General features: G+C 43.4%; 1 long non-coding RNA gene across 1 annotated transcript in view; it reads left to right on the forward strand.

Moving 5' to 3' along the window:
* LOC137143188 (uncharacterized) overlaps nt 1-17,339 on the forward strand; it is a 47,308-nt gene extending 29,969 nt beyond the window's left edge. The window contains exons 2-4 of the long non-coding RNA XR_010917120.1: nt 8,261-8,375; nt 11,625-11,708; nt 17,120-17,339. This is a non-coding gene — a long non-coding RNA (uncharacterized lncRNA). The remainder of the gene's footprint in view (nt 1-8,260; nt 8,376-11,624; nt 11,709-17,119) is intronic.
* The last annotated feature ends 529 nt before the right edge of the window (nt 17,340-17,868 follow it).

Genomic DNA, 17,868 nt, shown 5'->3' on the forward strand with positions numbered 1-17,868 from the left:
GTTCCCCAGAGAGCTCCCTGTCTACATGCCCTGTCCAGCCCTCTGGCTCAGGCTTCTCTTGGGAGCTCCCCTCCTTGGAGCCACCTGTTTCCCATTGGAAATTCTCTTACTGAGCTGGGGTAATCTTTATTAGGCCCAGGTGCTTGTCTTACTAATCATCCACCTTGGGGCAATCAGTTACCCCCTTCCTAAGGCAGTCACAGACCGACTGGCCCCAGTTTCCCACAAAGAGCAGCTGCCCTGGGGCAGAGCCATTTGTGTCTGTTACCCTCCCTTTATTTGAATTCCGCTGTCACTGGTCAAACCGTTTTACGACCCGCAGACCAGTGCGCGCGGTAGATCACAGAGGGACAGCCCAGCAGACGAGCAGAAGGTGAAAAAAACGCTGGGAGACATGTTAAATATGAACGATCATTCTAAGCCAGCCGTCAGACCAACCCGGCCCAGCAGGGGAGAGAACCTGCTCAGAGAATGATAGCGAGGGTGGTTGGGGTGGCAATTTCCGGCCATATCCTGGGGAGACCTGACTGAATTAAGTCTAGGTCTCTGTGGGCTCCCTTGTGTTAAATGAATGGTTTGGCTATTGTTGTGGGTGGGGATTGTGTATAACTTCTGGAGGGAGGTGCTGTGACAGATAGGAGCCTTGGGCGTTCAAAGGACTGTACTGAACAATGGGCCCGGCAAGAATGGACTTCTGGAACAAGAAGTGTGAGCTGGTTTTCCTGGGGAATATCTGGGAGGAGGTGAAAGCAAATTCCTCACCTCCCTTTATGCAAAACTCAGCCTTTTGAAGCTATATCCTGAGGAGGGGCCATGTCTGTTGATCCCGTTACACGCCGCCTGTCCTCCAGAGCCAGGCTCAGCACCCTCCATGGCTTTGTCCAGTGGCTGCAGGGGGCGCGGAGGTCAGCAGACAGAATGCATCTTCCCTGGGCAGTGGGACAGCTCCTTTCCCGCAGCGCCTGCCATCTGCCATGCAAGCCCTTTGCAGAAGTGGCGGAACGTGTCAGCTCTGTTCTGCACCGCGTGCACTGCCTTTCCTCCACCTATAGGAAGGTGATGGGTCTGAGGCCCTCGTCTGAGAAGACATGTTATTCAGAGCACATGCCAACCAATCCCTTTCATCCTATCACATAGCAGTGATAGCACTGACCTCTGTGATGGCTCCCGTGGGGGGCTCTACCTGCTCAGCCTTCTGCCCTTCTCAGCTGGAGCTCCTCAGGGCCTTCTCCTTATCTCTCCCTCTCTCCTGGGCTTCCTCTGTGCGCTATCTCTGAGTCATCTCCTGCACTCTCACAGCTTCTGCAATCACATCTACGCTGTCCCCTCTTACCGTTCCTGAGCCCCTCTGACTTTTCATCTCTCCTCTCCTCCCAGCCTGTGGCAGGATGTTTTGCAGCTGCAGCCTGGGACCATTTGCATTTGTGCATTCCATTACATTTTCCTAGATTCCTGGATTCCAAGGCCAGAAGGGACCATGGAGATCACCTAATCAGATCCCCGTAGGACACGAGCCAGAGAACTGCCCCAAATTATTCCCTAGAGCAGCTCTTCCAGAAAAACAGCCCGCCCAGCTTGATTAAAAAATTGCCAGGGATGGAGACTCCACTACGAGCCTCGGTAAATTGTTTGAGTGGTTTAATTACCCTCACCGTTTAAAAAGTTTCACCTTATTGCCAGTCTGAATTTGTCTAGCCTCAACTTCCAGCCATTGGATCACGTTAGGCCTTCCTCTGCTAGGTTGAGGAGCTAATTATTAAATATTTGTTCTCCATGTAGGTACTTCTAGACTGCGATCAAGTCACCCCGTAACCATCTCTTTGTTAAGCTAATTTGCATTGAATGTGCTCACTCTGAAGGACCCCTTGTTCTAGAGTGCAGAACTGTTGAATGCTAACTTCTCAGCATGCCATTTTCTATGCAGTTTTTATATCGGGCTGATCCTTAATTTAATATTGCAGGCTTAGCCCAGGGGCTGGTGTGTGTAGGTGACATCCAGCATCTCAGTGAACTGTCAGACGTTTGGTGTCTCTCCCCAGATTAATGAGACAAGTTATTGTATATCTCCTGCTGTTACAGATCCAGCACAGACCTTAACAATCCATTAACACTTAAACCAGGCTATTGTTGATGATCACATGTAACTTCACTTCCATCAAGCACGGAGAGAGATATCTCCACTCTCCATTCACTCAGATATGCCCCCAAAAGAAACCAGTCCCCGTCCCCACAGTTTCACCGGATTATTATTAGTGCTGTTTATTCATTTTGATGTGGTCCGGCTCTAATGTAAGTTTCATCAGCCTTAAACTTCAGACGGGGCCTGATCCGATTTCCATGGAGTTCAGTGGAAAGACTCCCATGGGAGTCACTGGGAGTTTTGGATGAGGCTGTTTGTTCCAGAAGCTTTCTGCTGGAGCTGGCGGGTTGTCAGTGACCCAGAAATGAAGGATCTTTTCCCCAGAACAGGCGTTCTGTTTACTCTGGTTGTTTTTCACAGTGCCGTGTTCAGTGTTCATTCTAAGAAAGCTAAGGGCCTGTTTTTCCAGTAGCACTCCCGGGATACCACAGCGCTGTCTTCAAAGCCCATTGGTTTGGGACACATCCAGAAATGATAATGTGTCTCTCTTGCAGTTTTCATGCAATGTTGCTGTAGCCGGTTGGGTCCCAGGATATTAGCGAGACAAGGGGGAGTGAGGGAATATCTTTTATTAGACCAGCTTCTATTGGTGAGAGAGAGACGAGCTTTCAGGGCTCTTCTTTAGGTCTGACTTCATGGGATTGCCCAAGCATGGGCATTGGGCTTTGCTGGACGGGAGCTATGTTGGTGCTAGACATGAATGATTATTATTATGGAGGAGGCGCAACATGTGATGGGTGGCTCTTTCTTAACAATAAATACAGGGTATGCAGTCAGGGGGGCAATTCACATCTCTTTCAAGAGTGGCCTTCATCAGTCTTTCTCCATGCACTGAGAACTAGAGTAGTAAGTAACTCAGGTGACTGGAAAGATAAATTGAGCTGAGCACAACCCTTTTGCTGTTGCTTTTGTACAGCAGAGACAAATTAAGGTGGGGGCAATGAAAGTGTTTTCAGGATTTCTGTAGCAAAGAATGTGAAAGAAACAAAGTTGTTTTAAAATAATATTTGTGCAGCGCAATGAAATAATCGGGAAATCCTTCTAAAATGTGATCTAAAAGATCACATTTCCCATTTACCTTCAAAAGACCGGAGTACAGTTTTAATCTTCATTACATGGAAGATTTTCTATAATGTGTGTAATAATGCACCATTCCTCTAAGAAATGCAATACTGTGTGGCTAATCAAAGTCTCTGGGTCGCAGTGCTCAGGGGTATAGTTAGTTTATATTGTACTGATTTTTGCATTTCAGTCTTCTGTACTTGTCAGACAACAGCCTCTCTAAATGGCAGGCAGGGTCCCTTCGGAGATTGCTAATAGTGAGAAAATGCTTCTCTCTGGGATCATGCATTTAGCAGGAACTGAAAAGACAAAAAACCCTCCAAAGGAGCAAAGTATATTGGCATCAATTTTGAAACACTTTCTTTTTATTAACAACACAAATGTGTTTCCCAGATGTTCTTTCGAACTGACTGACTTTCTTGACATTTTCAAGTGTGGAGAAACTTGCCTTTTCACTTATCTATTTCAGTCTCACAGTAGCTTAGCCAGGGAAGACACTGACTTGCCACTTTTTCAATTTTTTGACTTTTTGATTGATTTAATAATTAATACATTGATGCTCAGAAAAACTTGACAGCAGGTAGGCTGATGGTGTGCAGATATCACTGCTAATCAAGTTGATCACTAATGTCTCATTGTTTCCTTGTTCTCCCCCTTCTCTTTATACCCACCTGTTGTCTCATACTTAATTTGTCAGCTCTTTGGTACAGGGAACATCTTTTTGTTCCAAGTTTGTACAATGCCTAGTGCAGCCTAGTTCAAACAGGAATTATTCAGGGAAGTCCTATGGTCTGTGTTATTCCAGAGGTCAGACTAGATGATCACAATGCTCATTTCTGGCTTTATAATCTATGAATCAGTGGGGACCTAGTCCATGGCTAGGACTCCCAGGAGCTGTGGTAATACAACTAAATAATACTTCAAAGACTCATGAATACAGTGACTTTGCCATTCTCCCTGCAGAACAATAGCTTGTGTAGCTACCACAATCGGAGGTCAGTACAATTGTTTTGCTTCCATTTTCCTTTCTTTAATGATGTCCCCAGTGTTTAGTTTGGTTGCACACTCTGTCTCAGTGTCAGTTTAGTTGTTGGTTGCTAAGGTTTGCCGTGTGCGCTAAATCTGGACTGAGGGCCAATGGTAATACTCGCGTGCTTGAAGTTAAGCACCTGCACAAGTGTTTGCAGGATTGGGGCTTATGTTTGCCTTAGGGCCTGTTCACACCAGAATAAAAGATGTATTTTTCAAATTTGTTTGTGGATACGTTTTAACTAAGATGTTTTAAAACCTTGCTATAGACAGGGCAAAGTGAATGCTAGCACAGGACCTAGGCTGCAACACAGCTAGCTCTACCACATACCAAAACACAATTTGTCCTGTTTACCCAAGGCTTTTAAAATGTGTCAGCTAACATGTTGTAAAAGTAGACCTTTTATCCGGGTGTGGACAGGACTTTGGAGTGGTGATTGGCAGATATAAGCCAGTGGCTCTGACTGTGGCACTGAGACGCTTCCCACTGAAATCCATGACAAGATTCCCATTGATTTCACTGGGTCTTGGATGGGGCTCTACAGGATTTTTGCTTTAAAGAATGCAGAGAAAAATCACTTTCCTTTGCAGACCATCCATTGTTGCCATTTCATGGTGCATAAGGATGAATTCAGTTGAGAACCTACAGTACTTGAGAGCCTGTCGGATTTGTTTGTTGATAAACTGAGCAGACATAAGGGTTAAGAACCACTGTTTTCCAGTATCACGAGAGCAAGATCTCTGTGATTTCCACATCGGAGTCGAAGAGTCCAATTTTCCATTGCCTTGCCATGTGTGTAGTCTTTTACACCGGTTCTGATCTGAGACACTCAGTGTGCACTGGTGTGAATGACCGCACACAGCGAGGCAATGGAGAATCAGAGCCTGACACTTCCTAGAGGAAAACTGCAGTAAACTGATGGATCTCATGCTAAAGCATGAGGCCTTCTTCTCCTAATGTTTAAATGGAGGAATGTCAGTGATCCTTCCTTCTGGGGCAGATCCTCCCCGCTGCTCCCCCCATGCTGTGTAGTGCACTAGATACACAGAAATCTCTCTGCTTCAGGCTTCTGGGGCGGATGAGAAAAAAAGTTGCAGAGGGTTCCCGTTGCTGTGTAACCCAGCTCCGCAGGGGCTCCGTGCGCCCACATGTGCAGAGGGGCAGGTGAATCTACTAATTGCACAGACCAATTGGCCATTGCCTCCCGTTGTAATGGGAACGCTTGGGCCATGGAGCACCATGACTGCTTGAGTACATTTGCTGCCATCTGCAGCTGCCAGGGCAAGGATTCTTCCTCCAACCCTGGCAGAGCTGCCCACTCCAGCTATTCGAGCTGGAGGCTGAGGTGACGTGGGAGGATGTGGGGCTTGAGGGTTAGACTCCCAGCAAGTTCCTCCCTTAAAAGAAGGATTTGTTGGTAGTATGGATCCAATAGCCACAGTTTTCTCATCACCCTTTACTGTGATCGACAGCATGAAGTGACTGTGGTGACAATAAATCAGGGTGTTCCACGCAGTGTCCTGTTATGGAATTTCTTCTACAGAAAGTGGGTTTAATTAAAAGATCTTTTTGCTGAGTGCATAGAGGGGTTTTTGTGTAGGGGGAAGAGAATTAAGGCCTGATTCCAAAATCAATGAGAATTTTGTTTGAAAATTGCAGAATTGGACCCAGACTCCAAAAATTGTCATCCAAAAATTAGGCAAGTCTCAACGTTACTATCTCACCCATTCACTCAATGCACTCAGGAACAAGCTGCAAGATGTTAAGAAATTGTTGCAATTGTATTCTGATAAGAAAGCCTCTTTGGTAAGTCAAGGGGGAAGGCAAGGAGTTATTTTAAATTTTCATGGGATTCCTGCACAGTGAGCAGGCCTGCATCACGATAGTTTTGACAACTTAACAGTGTGTAAAATGACACTTCCCATAAACTACCAGCATCCAATGTGTTGTTACATGAGCATTACACAGTTTTGCTCTCTGTTTTGTTAAACTCAAAAAGGATATAAATTACTCTCTGGCAGTTTGTCAATTTTTAAAAAAATTATGAGATGTTTACTGTCTTCTGTGTTTTTTTGTTGACTCATTTAACTGGTCTTTGATCTTAATATGAAACTAGAGACAAAATTATGGTGAAAAACACTTCAGAACTGAAAAGAGATTCTTTATTTTTTGCCTGGTATTTTTAAGTATATTTTAGTTCAAACAAAAATACAATACAATAATAACACAATGTGTCTAAACTTTGCCTGAGTCAGTTGTTTTTTTTGAACAGCTGTCCTAATCTTACATTATAAATAGTCTCTGGACTTCCTAGGCAAAAGCTCAACTGCCTGATATTTATGATTAGGACGAGTTGAAAAGTTACTGTCAAAATCATTTTTTTCAAAGTAAAATTGGGTTTTTGACAAATTGAGGGCTTTGGGTTTTTTTTGCAAAAATATCTGCTTTTCACAGAAAATTTTGAGTTTTCATTGAAAAACCAAATAGCTGAAAATTGAGAAGTTCTTAGTTTTGGACTGAAAGTTTTGGTTTTTGAATTTTGCCCCTCCATCTCCTCAAAAAATGTTGACTAAAAAGGTTTTTTTCCATTTGTTAAAATTTTCCATGGGGGAAAAAGCTATTTTCTAACAGCTCTGCTTATGACTAGTTGGATGGAATTATAGCTCTCTGTAAAAGTAACTATTTTGGCATTAAATATGAACTTTTATATCGGTGAGATTAATTCACCACTGAAGTTAACGGGAGTTTTGCCATTCGCTTTATTGAGAGCAGGATTGGACCTAATATGAATGAGGGGCTCCTTTACCTTGTGTAGTTTTCTGTTATGCTCAGGGCTTCTTTCATTACCATGCTTGCCTGGCACAGGGGTTACAAACAGAACTAGGTGAATAATAGACTTTTGATTGCTGGCAATTCCTGAAAAAATATTGTTCAAGCTGAACAAAACTGAATTTAAAAAAAAATGTTTTGGCTAATCGAAAAGGCAAAAAAACCCACCTCCCAAAAACATCCCCCCAAAAAACTTTGTCTCAGGTTGAATGAAATGTTTCTGTTCTATTTTGAGCATTTTAATTTAAAAAGAAATTATAAAATTAAAGGAAATTTCAAAACAAAGTAGTTTTGAATTGAAAAACCAAAATGTTTAATTTTGAAAATGTCAGAACAAAATATATTGAAGATTTTGGATTTTTCTCTTTTAGGTTTTTTCCGACTGAAACAAACTGACAAAATCAACACAAATTCGTGAAATGTTTTGGTCAATCCAAATCTGCATCTTGGACTGAAAAAAATGTTGTGGTCCAAAAATTTTGCCCAGTTGCAGTAACAAATAAGAGCTGTATCATAAATGATCTGGAAAAAGGGGTAAACAGTGAGGTGGCAAAATTTGCAGATGATACAAAACTAGTCAAGATAGTTAAGTCCAAAGCAGACTGTGAAAAGTTACAAAGGGATCTTACAAAACTGGGAGACTGGGCAACAAAATTGCAGATGAAATTTAATGTTGATAAATGCAACATAACGTGCATTGGAAAACATAATCCCAACTATACTTATAAAACAGTGGGGTCTAAATTAGCTGATACCACTCAGAAAAGAGATCTTGGAGTCATTGTGGATAGTTCTCTGAAAATATCCACTCCATGTGCAGCAGCAGTCAAAAAAGCTACCAGAATGTTGGGAATCATTAGGAAAGGGATAGATAATAAGACAGAAAATATCACATTGCCTCTTTATAAATCCATGGTATGCCCACATCTTGAATACTGTGTGCAGATCTGATCGCCCCATCTCAAAAAAGATATATCAGAATTGGAAAAGGTACAGAAAAGTGCAACAAAAATGATTAGGGGTATGGAACAGTTAGGTGAGTTGGAACTGGGCTAGATGCACCATTGGTCTGACCCAATATGGCTGTTCTTATGTGTGCATCACTATTTGTGATACTTTCCCATGAATACTAATTGTGTGTGTTTGCAAGGGGCTTTGCCATCCTATGTCCAATGTGCCTTTTTCTGTTCCCACTCTAGGTTGTTTCTGACTGAGGGTCACAAGCAAGGACTTGGATATCAACAATAGTAATTCTCTTGCCTTTCTCAACCCTGAACATAGATCTTATTGGTGTTTCTCCAGTGTATCTGAAAGGTGAGATACTTTCTGTTAATGTTCAGATTCCTTGTGTGCTCTGTATCAGGAGGAGATGTTGATCCTTTGCTGATAGATTGGGAAGCCAGCCTGTGCTTGGATTGATTTCTGCTGCCTCTCCTTGCTACACTGGGCTCCGTGTCTGACATTTGTTTAAGAAACCTGCCGTGGAGGGCACTTTGGGTATGTCTATACCACAAGCGCTACAGCGGCACAGTTGCGGTGCTTTAGCTATGCCCTTGTAACGCTGTAGTATGGACACTTGCTACAGTGGCAGAAGGAGGTTTTCTATCGCTGTAGTAAATCTACCCCCTGGAGATGTGGTAGCTGCGCTTATGGGAGAATTCTTCTCTCAGCCTAGTGGTGTCTACACCGAAGCTCGGCTTGCTCTCCATTAGGAATTGACATCAGTATAGCTACCTCTCTCAAGAGTTGTGAAAAATCCACATCCGAGAGACGTAGTTACACCTACCTAACCCCTGGTGTAGACAGTACTAGGTTGATTGAGGAATTCTTTCATCTGCTTAGCTACCTCCTTTCAGGGAGGTGAATTACCTACTCTGACAAGAGAAGCCCTCCCACTGGCATAGGTAGTGTCTACACTGATGTGCCATAGCAATACAGCTGTTGAGTTTTTCTACTCAAGAGTCTCCTGTTTATGCCTCGCAGGATCACATTAGCTCTTTTGGCCACAGTGTCACAATGAGAGCTCATGTTTAGCTATTATCCACCAGAACCCCCAAATCTTTTTCAGAGTCATTGCTTCCCAGGATTGCTTCTCCCCTTCTGTAAGTGTGGTTGACAGTCTTTCTTCTTAGATACATACTTTTAATCCTATTCCATTTGTGACTCCATTCTGCGACCATTTACTACCAGCCCTGCTGGAATTCCTCAGAGCAGTAAACATGCTGGGTCTGATTTTGCCTGGTTCTCCTGATGATGTACGGTGGGTTAGGAGAGAACATAAAAATGGTCCTGCTGGGTCAGACCAATGGTCCATCTAGCCCAGTATCCTGTCTTCTGACAGTGGCCAATGCCAGGTGCTTCAGAGGGAGTGAACAGAACAGGGCAATTATTGAGTGATCCATCCTCTGTTGTGCAGTCCCAGCTTCTGGCAATCTGAGGTTTAGGGACACCCAGAGCCTGGGATTGCGTTCCTGTCCATCTTTGTTAATAGCTATTGATGGGCCTATCCGCCATCAGTTTATCTAATTCTTCTTTGAACCCAGTCATCCTAACTCCCTTTGAGGGGCTGGGCATAGGCCATGCCCCTCTCCTTGGCATCTACTGGCAAGCTGGCTTTAGTGAATCCCTCTCTCTCCCCATGCATTGTGTAGCGAGCCCGGGAAGCCAACTTAGAGCTGTGGGTTCCAGTGGGCAGCAGGACATCTAAACATTAGCTGTTGCAACACTAAGTCTAGGTCCCTTTTGTGAATCCCTAAGTTTTGAAGTTCTGATCTCTTTGAATATGTCTACAGTTGGGATTTTTAGTCATGTTTTCACATGGGTTAAAAAACATATATTAAAGAACATGATGGTGAATTCTACTGTTAGGTTAAACAGGGTGCAAAAGCTTTAAGGTTAAGCATAATTAACAGCAAATTTTTGTGCCCTGGAATATTTGTGTAGTGTTGATACTAGAATTTGCCATCAGGTTAGCTAATGTCTTAAACCATGAGTACCAATTTAAGTGCACGCCCAATGTGATGAGGGAGTACAGGTCTGAGTCATACTGTCCTTGCTGCTTCTCTTTGATGCGAGAGCTTCCTGCTAGGCTGCGTTAATTGAACCCCTAAATAAAGGGCCTGGTTTTCAAATGTGCTGATTGTCCAGCAGCTCCCCTGAAATAAAGAACAGAGTCAGAGATTCCGAGGCCAGAAGGGCCCATTGTGATCATCTACTCTGACCTCCTGCATAACACAGGCCCAAGAACAGCCCCAAAATAGCTCCTAGAGCAGAGCTTTTAGAGAAACATCCAATCTTGGTTTAAAATTGTCAGTGGTGGAGAATCCACCATGCCCCTTAGCAAATTGTTCCAATGGTTAATTACTCTCACTGTTAAAAACTTACGCCTTCCTTTCAGTCTAGCTTTGTCTAGCATCAGCTTCCAGCCATTAGATCGTGTTAGACCTGTCTTTGCTAGATTGAAGGGCCCACATTTAAATATTTGTTCCCCATGTAGATACTTATAGACTGTAATCAAGTCATCCCTTAAACTTCTTTTTGTTAAGCTAAATAGATTGAGTTATTTAAGTCAATCACTAAAAGGCATATTTTATAATTCTTCAGTCATTCTCATGGCTCTTCCCTGAACCCTCTCCCATTTATCAATATCATTCTTGAGTTGTGGACACCAGAACTGGACACAGTATTTCAGCACTTGTGCCAAATAAAGAGGTATCAGTGACCTGTCCTCTTCATCAGTTACCACTCCCCCAATTTTTGTGTCATCTGCAAACTTTATCAGTGATGATTTTATGTTTTCTTTCTGGTCATTGATAAAAATATTAAATCGTGTAGGGCCAAGAACCGACCCTTGTGGGACCCCTCTGGAAACACACCAATTCAATAATGATTCCCCATTTCATTTTGGGACCTATTACTTAGCCAGTTTTAATCCATTTAATAAGTACCATGGTAATTTTATATTCTAGATTTTTAATCAAAATGTTGTGTGATACCAAGTGAAACAACATACAGAAGTATAAGTATATTAGATCAACACTAATATTATCAACCAAACTTGCAATCTTATTAAAAAAAATCAAGTTAGTTGGACAGGATCTATTTTCCATAAACCCATGTTGCTTTGCGTTAATTACATTACCCTCCTTTAATTCTTAATTCCCATGGAAGCTGGTCCATTATCTTGCCCGCTGACAGACCTAAAATTAACTGGTTTGTCCCGTTTACCCTTTCTAAATATTGACACAACATTGACTGGGAATGAGGAAGAAGAGTTGCACTAGCTAACCTGTGCGCTGCTTTCATTGTGGAGTGTGTTGGGTTCCTTCGGGGCTCAGATGGTTGTATAGGCCGGCAACCACTGGGAAAGTAGCACCAGCAACTTCTCAGTTCTTTGACAAGAAACCAGTTTTTAATGTTGTTCATTTGGCAAATGATCTCGTTTCTTGTTATAACTTCTGATTAGTGATGCGACCAAAGCTGGCTGATATAAGCAGTACTCGCTGGTTGCTATTATTTGTTAATTCCTTCTCCTTTCTGACTAGTCTATTTTTTTTCTGGCAGAGAGAACACAAACTAATATGTGGTCGCTGTTCTAAGGTGAATGCTATTGAAGACCCTGATCCTGCACTGATTTAGACACATGAGGTATGTCCACTGCAACGAAAGGCCAATGGCACGACCGTGGCTGGTTTGGGTCAGCTGACTCGAGTTTGCTGGGCTCAGGGTGTGGGGCTATAAAATTGCAATGTAGCCATTCGGGCTGGGGCTGGTGCCAAGACTCTGGGAGTCCGTGAGGCAGAAAGGTCCCAGCCCAAGCCCAAATGTCTACATTGCTATTTTTAGCCCTCTGGCCTGAGGGAGTGGAGCTGGGCTCTGAGACTTGCTGCCATGGTTTTGTTTTTTATCACAGTATAGACTCACCCATGCTTGGCTTTACACATTGTGAACACTGCCCCTGGCTTCTGTGTGATGCCTATCGGTGAATAAGGTTAAACACTTGTGTAAGTCTTTGCAGGATTGGATCTGATGGGACAAACCGAGACAATTCAACAGAAACGCACTGTGGGGATGCAGAGTAGTGGAGCAGTCAGACAGATGTCAGGATATTCACCCAACCAATAGAGCACATTTTTTATAGGCAGCTACCTTAGCCTCCGATATTTCAACCCAAACCTCAGATTCTAGGAAGCAGAGCTCAGTAGCTACCCAGTGCTCGGCTCCAACACACACCCCTCAACTATTTTACCTGCACAGGGAGTCCTCTCATGCACCCTCTCCGCAACAGGCAAAGCTTCTCCACGCACCATGTCAGGTGGTTTCTTCATCATTGAATATGCTGCTGGGGTTTCTCTAACCATTTCTATCAGCATTTGATACTGGTACCATGTGCTCTTTTGAAACAATGTATTCTAGCCCCTCTAGGGGATGCTGCTGCCAGGTGCTCAGGTAGCTCCTGGATTTTCTCCAGCTGGGCTGGAGCAGGCTCTCCATTTTCTCCATGGCTGCTCTCACCTAGCAGGGGTCTATGTGCCCACTTTACTCCCTGGCTGACTTCCTGGCGGCCAGAGTATGGCTGCTGTAATTCTCCTCTTCATACCGCTGCTAATTCTGTACCCCTGCCCACTATCAGAGGCATGAACTTAACATGCAGTGATACCAGGAGGTACACAAACGAAAAATTTTCTCTTTCTTTCTTTCTTTCTTTCTTTCTTTAAGAGAGATGAAGGGCTCAAACCCTCTCCTGACTTCCATCTCATCTAATCTCTCTGTATTTCAAGGGCAATGCACTGTGGGGGCGGGAATTTGACCCATAACTACTAAAAAATGAACAGATTCCTTGAAGATCTGATGTGCACTGTCACAGTATTGCCAAGCCCAAATGTTAAAAAATCATGAGATTGGCTTTAAAATCATCAGATGAAGTAAAAATAATAGTTTTGTGTTTTTTATTTGCCTTCTGCTTTTTGAGCCTGTAGGGTGCATGGGGGGGGGGGGGGGGGTGTCACATTTTGAAGCTTTCTCCACAGCCACAAGGGCTAGAAACTTATTTTTTCTTTAAAAATTAAAGCTGAAATCATCAGATATCCCACTTGACTCTACGAGCTGGGGCTTTAAGGAAAACTATAATATCATGAGACTTGTGACAAAACTATGAGAGTTGGCAACACCACTGTCACATAAAAAGAACACTTGTCGTTCAATTCTTATGTTCATTCACCTGATAGCAGCGCTTGGGACTACAAACGAACAGTGTTAAGATACAAATGCACACTTTCTCCCCTCCCCCTCAATCCAAATATTAGTGCTCATTCCTTTAAAGTTAGGAACTAGAATGAGTCACCATGTGGGTGTGATGTCCTGGGCTCTTTGCAATGTTTTGCTTGATTGTTTATTAGGGGGTGGCTGCTCCAAAGCTCATTGAAACTAATGGCCACGCTCCAATTGACTTCACTCATGCAGGATTGGTCACTAATTTGATTTGTAACTCAGAGAAAAGATGCTAGTAATGACTGGAAATGACAGCATTCAAAGTTTGCAAAGAGAGAAATGATGTTTTTAATTAAAATAAAACCTGGAAGTGTCTCTTTTTTGTGGAATTCAGTTAAATCTGCAAAAAAGAGTTTGCCTGTGCATAGGATGTCTTGGGTGAATTGGACTGGTGCTCACGAACTCAGAACTGCACTGAAGATATTCATTGTGGGAGCTAATGGCAGGAATTTCAAAGAGCATAAATGAGTAAAGATGTTTGCAAATCCCACCCAGAGAGCCCATGTTCTTTTGATACGTCAGAGAAAGTGGGATGCTAACAGATAAGACTTAATAACTTTCCTTCATTTCTTGGAAAAACAAGATAAGCCCAGTTCAGCTAGCTCTATCTCAGCCGTATATGGCAAGGGTGCAATGCTAGGGGAAAAGAAAATGGCAACACAACCAGCTCAACAGGGGAACTATATTGGAGTGTAAATTGAAATTCTGAGGTGCTGAATACTGTATTACCAACCACAACATTTCCATGGCTATACTATAGACACGCTGTGCTGCTAGTAGAGAAATACAGCTAGCACAATCAGGATCCTTTGTCAAATTTTACTATGTGACCAAGTAGCAGATAAAGCTTTGTGGGCTATGTTGCTTTTTTTAATATGAGTATTTGAAAGCCAGAGATGATAATACCACTAGACTTAGTTCTTCTGCAAAGCCACAGTCAGGGACCTTAATCAGAGTAAAACACAGCACCAGGAAGAAACATTTTAAGTCAGCACTTCTGGGTATCCCATTGTGTTTCACTTTCTTTGTCAAGCTGTAGATTGCAAGCATTTTGGGGTCTGTCTCTTACAAAACAGTGTGTGGTATTGGTACTTAACAGATGATACAGTTAGTGGCTAGAAGCTGGTTTGTCTTGTCATTGTGACTAAGTACATTGGCCAGACTTTTAAAAACTGGCTAATTGACAGGTCTCAAAATGTCATTGGAAATGGATAATCAGCATTTAGTGGGTATGTTTCCAGAAAGGTCCTGCAAGGATTGGGTCTTGGCCCTACACTATTTAACATCGTTATCAATGATCTGGAAGAAAACATAAAATCATCCCTGATGGAGTTTTCAGGTGACCAAAAAATTGGGGGAGTGGTAGACAAGAAAGGGACAGGTCACTGATTCAGAGCAATCTGGATTGCTTGGTAAATGGGGTGCAAGCAACCCATATGCGTTTAGTATGGCTAAACGTAAATGTATGCATCTAGGAACAAAGAATGCAGGTCATACTTGCAGGATGGGGGACTCTAGCCTGGGAAGCAGCGCCACTCAAAAGAGATTTGGGAGTCATCGTGGATAATCAGCTGAACATGAGCTCCCAGTGCAAAGCTGCGTCTAAAAGGGCTAATGTGATCCTAGGAATCTGGAGCAACAGGAGAGTGGTCATTTTATTTGGCACTGGTGTCACAGCTAATGGAATCCTGTGTCCAGGTCTGGTATCCACAATTCAAGTTGGAGAGGGTTCAGAGAAGAGCCGTGAGAAGGATTAAAGGATTAGAAAACCTGTCTTAACATGATAGACTCAAAGGGTGTGTTTACACTACAGTTAGACAGCTGCGGCTGGTCTGTGCAGCTGACTGTGGCTCAGAGGGGTCGGGCTAAGGGCCTGTTTAATTGCCAAGTAGATATTTGGCTCAGGCTGCAGCTCCTCCCAGCTTTCAGGGTCCTAGAGCCCCACGTCTCTTCAGAAACAGAATCTAGGATTCCTGATTCTCACCACCGCTTTGCAGTCAGCAGAGATGTGAAACCTGCTGGCAAATGGTGTGTCTCAGTCCTGGAATTGTTGGTCCACACAGGAGAAACCAGGCTACCCCTCTGACCATTAGCTCAAGCAGCAGAGGTCTGTGCAGTGGATCTAACGGTTTCAACACTATTAATGATGCCAGGGTGGGAAGTAATCTGATGTCATAGGATAGAATTTGTTTTCAGTTTGCTTTTTAAAAAACATAGTTTAATGTGTAATTTCCTGTCTTAAAAGAACCTCGTGGTTGTAAAGTCAAATCCACTGAGGATCTGGTCCAGTGCGGCCATATTCATGCCTTCTGTGTCGAGACACACGTCGGAAGCCCATTGAGAGCCTGACACAGAAAAGCCCTTTGGCCTCAGCAGGCTTAGTCTGAGGTCCCACAGTGAAAAGTAGGTTATGTCATGATCACATATTCATTGCCAAGGTACCAAATTGTCATGTAGTTGTTTTGGTTCCTTTGAAACAGATGCCACATTCCATCCCCGAGGAGAATGCATTTTGGTTGTGGGTGCAATGATTCCTGTGTGCAGTGGCTAATGAAAGGTGCTATAGATGTGTACGATAATAGCAAAGTCAGAGTAATTCCCACTCACAAGAATGGAAGGTGGCTTTTCATTCTCTTTTACCGGGGGAAGAGGGTTAATTTTATGGTCTAATAAAATGGCAGCTTTTTCATCCTTAGACATGTGTGTATTTTACCAATGGGCCTGTTTAAGTGTAGTTTACTGAACATATCTCTATGCGGTGTGTTGCTATGTGGTGATGAGAAAATGGTTGCGTTTCTGACAGACAGTCTCTGAAGGCAAACCAAGAAGTAGTGTCCTAGTTTGACTCAGTGGAGATGCTGGCAGCTGGGATTTTTCAGATGGGTGAGAGATGGTTCGTATCAGAACTATCTGAGTTGGCTTTATATTGTATAATGAAATCTCTCTCATTCACTATGTAAACAATATCGCAGTGTTTTGATCCAGGAAAGGGACTCTACAAGGCGAGCCAGAGCCAGGAGAGCTGTCCGAGTTAGGGGTTTGAGTTTTTCTAGAGGTGAGCTCAAGGACAAAGGTAACACAGTTGACTAAGTGGTCTATAAAACTCTTTGCTGTTAATAACGGGCCAGTTCCCATCTGTCCGTGATGCTGAGATGAGGTGTGGAGTGGAAAGCAGGATGATTTGTGCAGAGCAGGTTAAAGGTGTCAGCTCTCAGCGAAGTGAGAGCCATTTTCAAATCAGCAGTTCAGCTGGGTTTGATTTATGCTGTACATGTTCAAAGCGAGCGTGTTGCCATTCCCTGAGCACGCAGACAAATCCCATCACAGAGCGGTGCAAAGACGTGAGATGCTATTGGACTGCCACTCTCCTGAATCTATTTGAATCATCCCCTCGCATGTAAAAGCCCTCCAGTGTCCCCAGCCGGCCCCCTTGTGAAAGGGGTAAGCAAGTAAATGGGCCCTGCAGCATGCCTGGCTGGAGGGGGACAGGTATGAGGTGGCCCATTGGAAAGGGGGTAGATTCCAGAACTGAGGACCCTTAGCTGAGAATACTGCACCAATATCTCTTTGGCATTTAAATCTTGGGTCTGCCGGTTCAGCTGATTTCATCTGTTGGAGAAGAATGCAAGGCCAGGGGTGTTCCCCAAGACAGCCAGGAAGAAGGCTTCATAGATTAAAACCAACTCCTTAAATTGCAGCTAAAATCAAAATGGCATCGCTGCAAGAAATCCCGCTGAGTGCACAGGCAGTGCATTCTGTACCAGCTGGAGTTCTCACGTGCTTTTCAGGAGCAGCTGCAGGTAGAGCCAGGAGCAGCCACCTGTCTGGAAGCAACTGGAGCATGGAGAATCTGCAGGAAGGTTCTGCATCTTTGAGGACAGTTCTTAACCCCGTGAAGATGAAAAGTGGCTGTCCTGGAATCCATCGGAATAGGTTACCGATTATGGCTATGTAATATAGACCACTGTAATCAAGCAGAATACACGTTTTCGCACGAGGTGCTCCCTTTTGCTGCATAATGTACGAAATATGCTTTATTCCTGCGATGCCTGAAGACACACAGCATAAGCTATGTCTAGATCTTTTAAAATCTTTCTCTGTTGCTTCTGGCAGATAAGGGTTTTGGTCAGTGCTGGTGGGAGGTGGTATATTTCTACATACATACTGAATGTTGCATGGTTAGAAATTTGCTCAACTTATTTTTTAAGGGATAACAGATTCTGGGGAACTCCACATAAAGCTCTGGGAAGATCTTAATTCCACGGGCTCAATAGATTTTCCATGTGATCTTTTTTCTGTTGTTACTGCCCATGTAACAGATGTTTAAAATTAAGAAAGAAAAAAAAAGAAAAGTTAAAAAAAACCCACTCCACAAAACCCACACTACATTCACCATCATTCTGTCTTTTCAAACTGCACTAGTGGGTGATATGTCTGTTATCCTCCACTTGAGGTCTCAAAACACATTTTTTAGACAGTGGATTTGTAGAAGACTGATTTCAGCTGCTAAAAGAGTCAATGTCACGCTGTCTGCAGT

This window comes from Emydura macquarii, unplaced genomic scaffold, assembly GCF_026122565.2.
Source record: "Emydura macquarii macquarii isolate MOO-44397 ecotype Brisbane River unplaced genomic scaffold, CSIRO-AGI_Emac_v2 contig_3305, whole genome shotgun sequence".
In the NCBI taxonomy this organism is placed as follows: domain Eukaryota; kingdom Metazoa; phylum Chordata; order Testudines; family Chelidae; genus Emydura; species Emydura macquarii.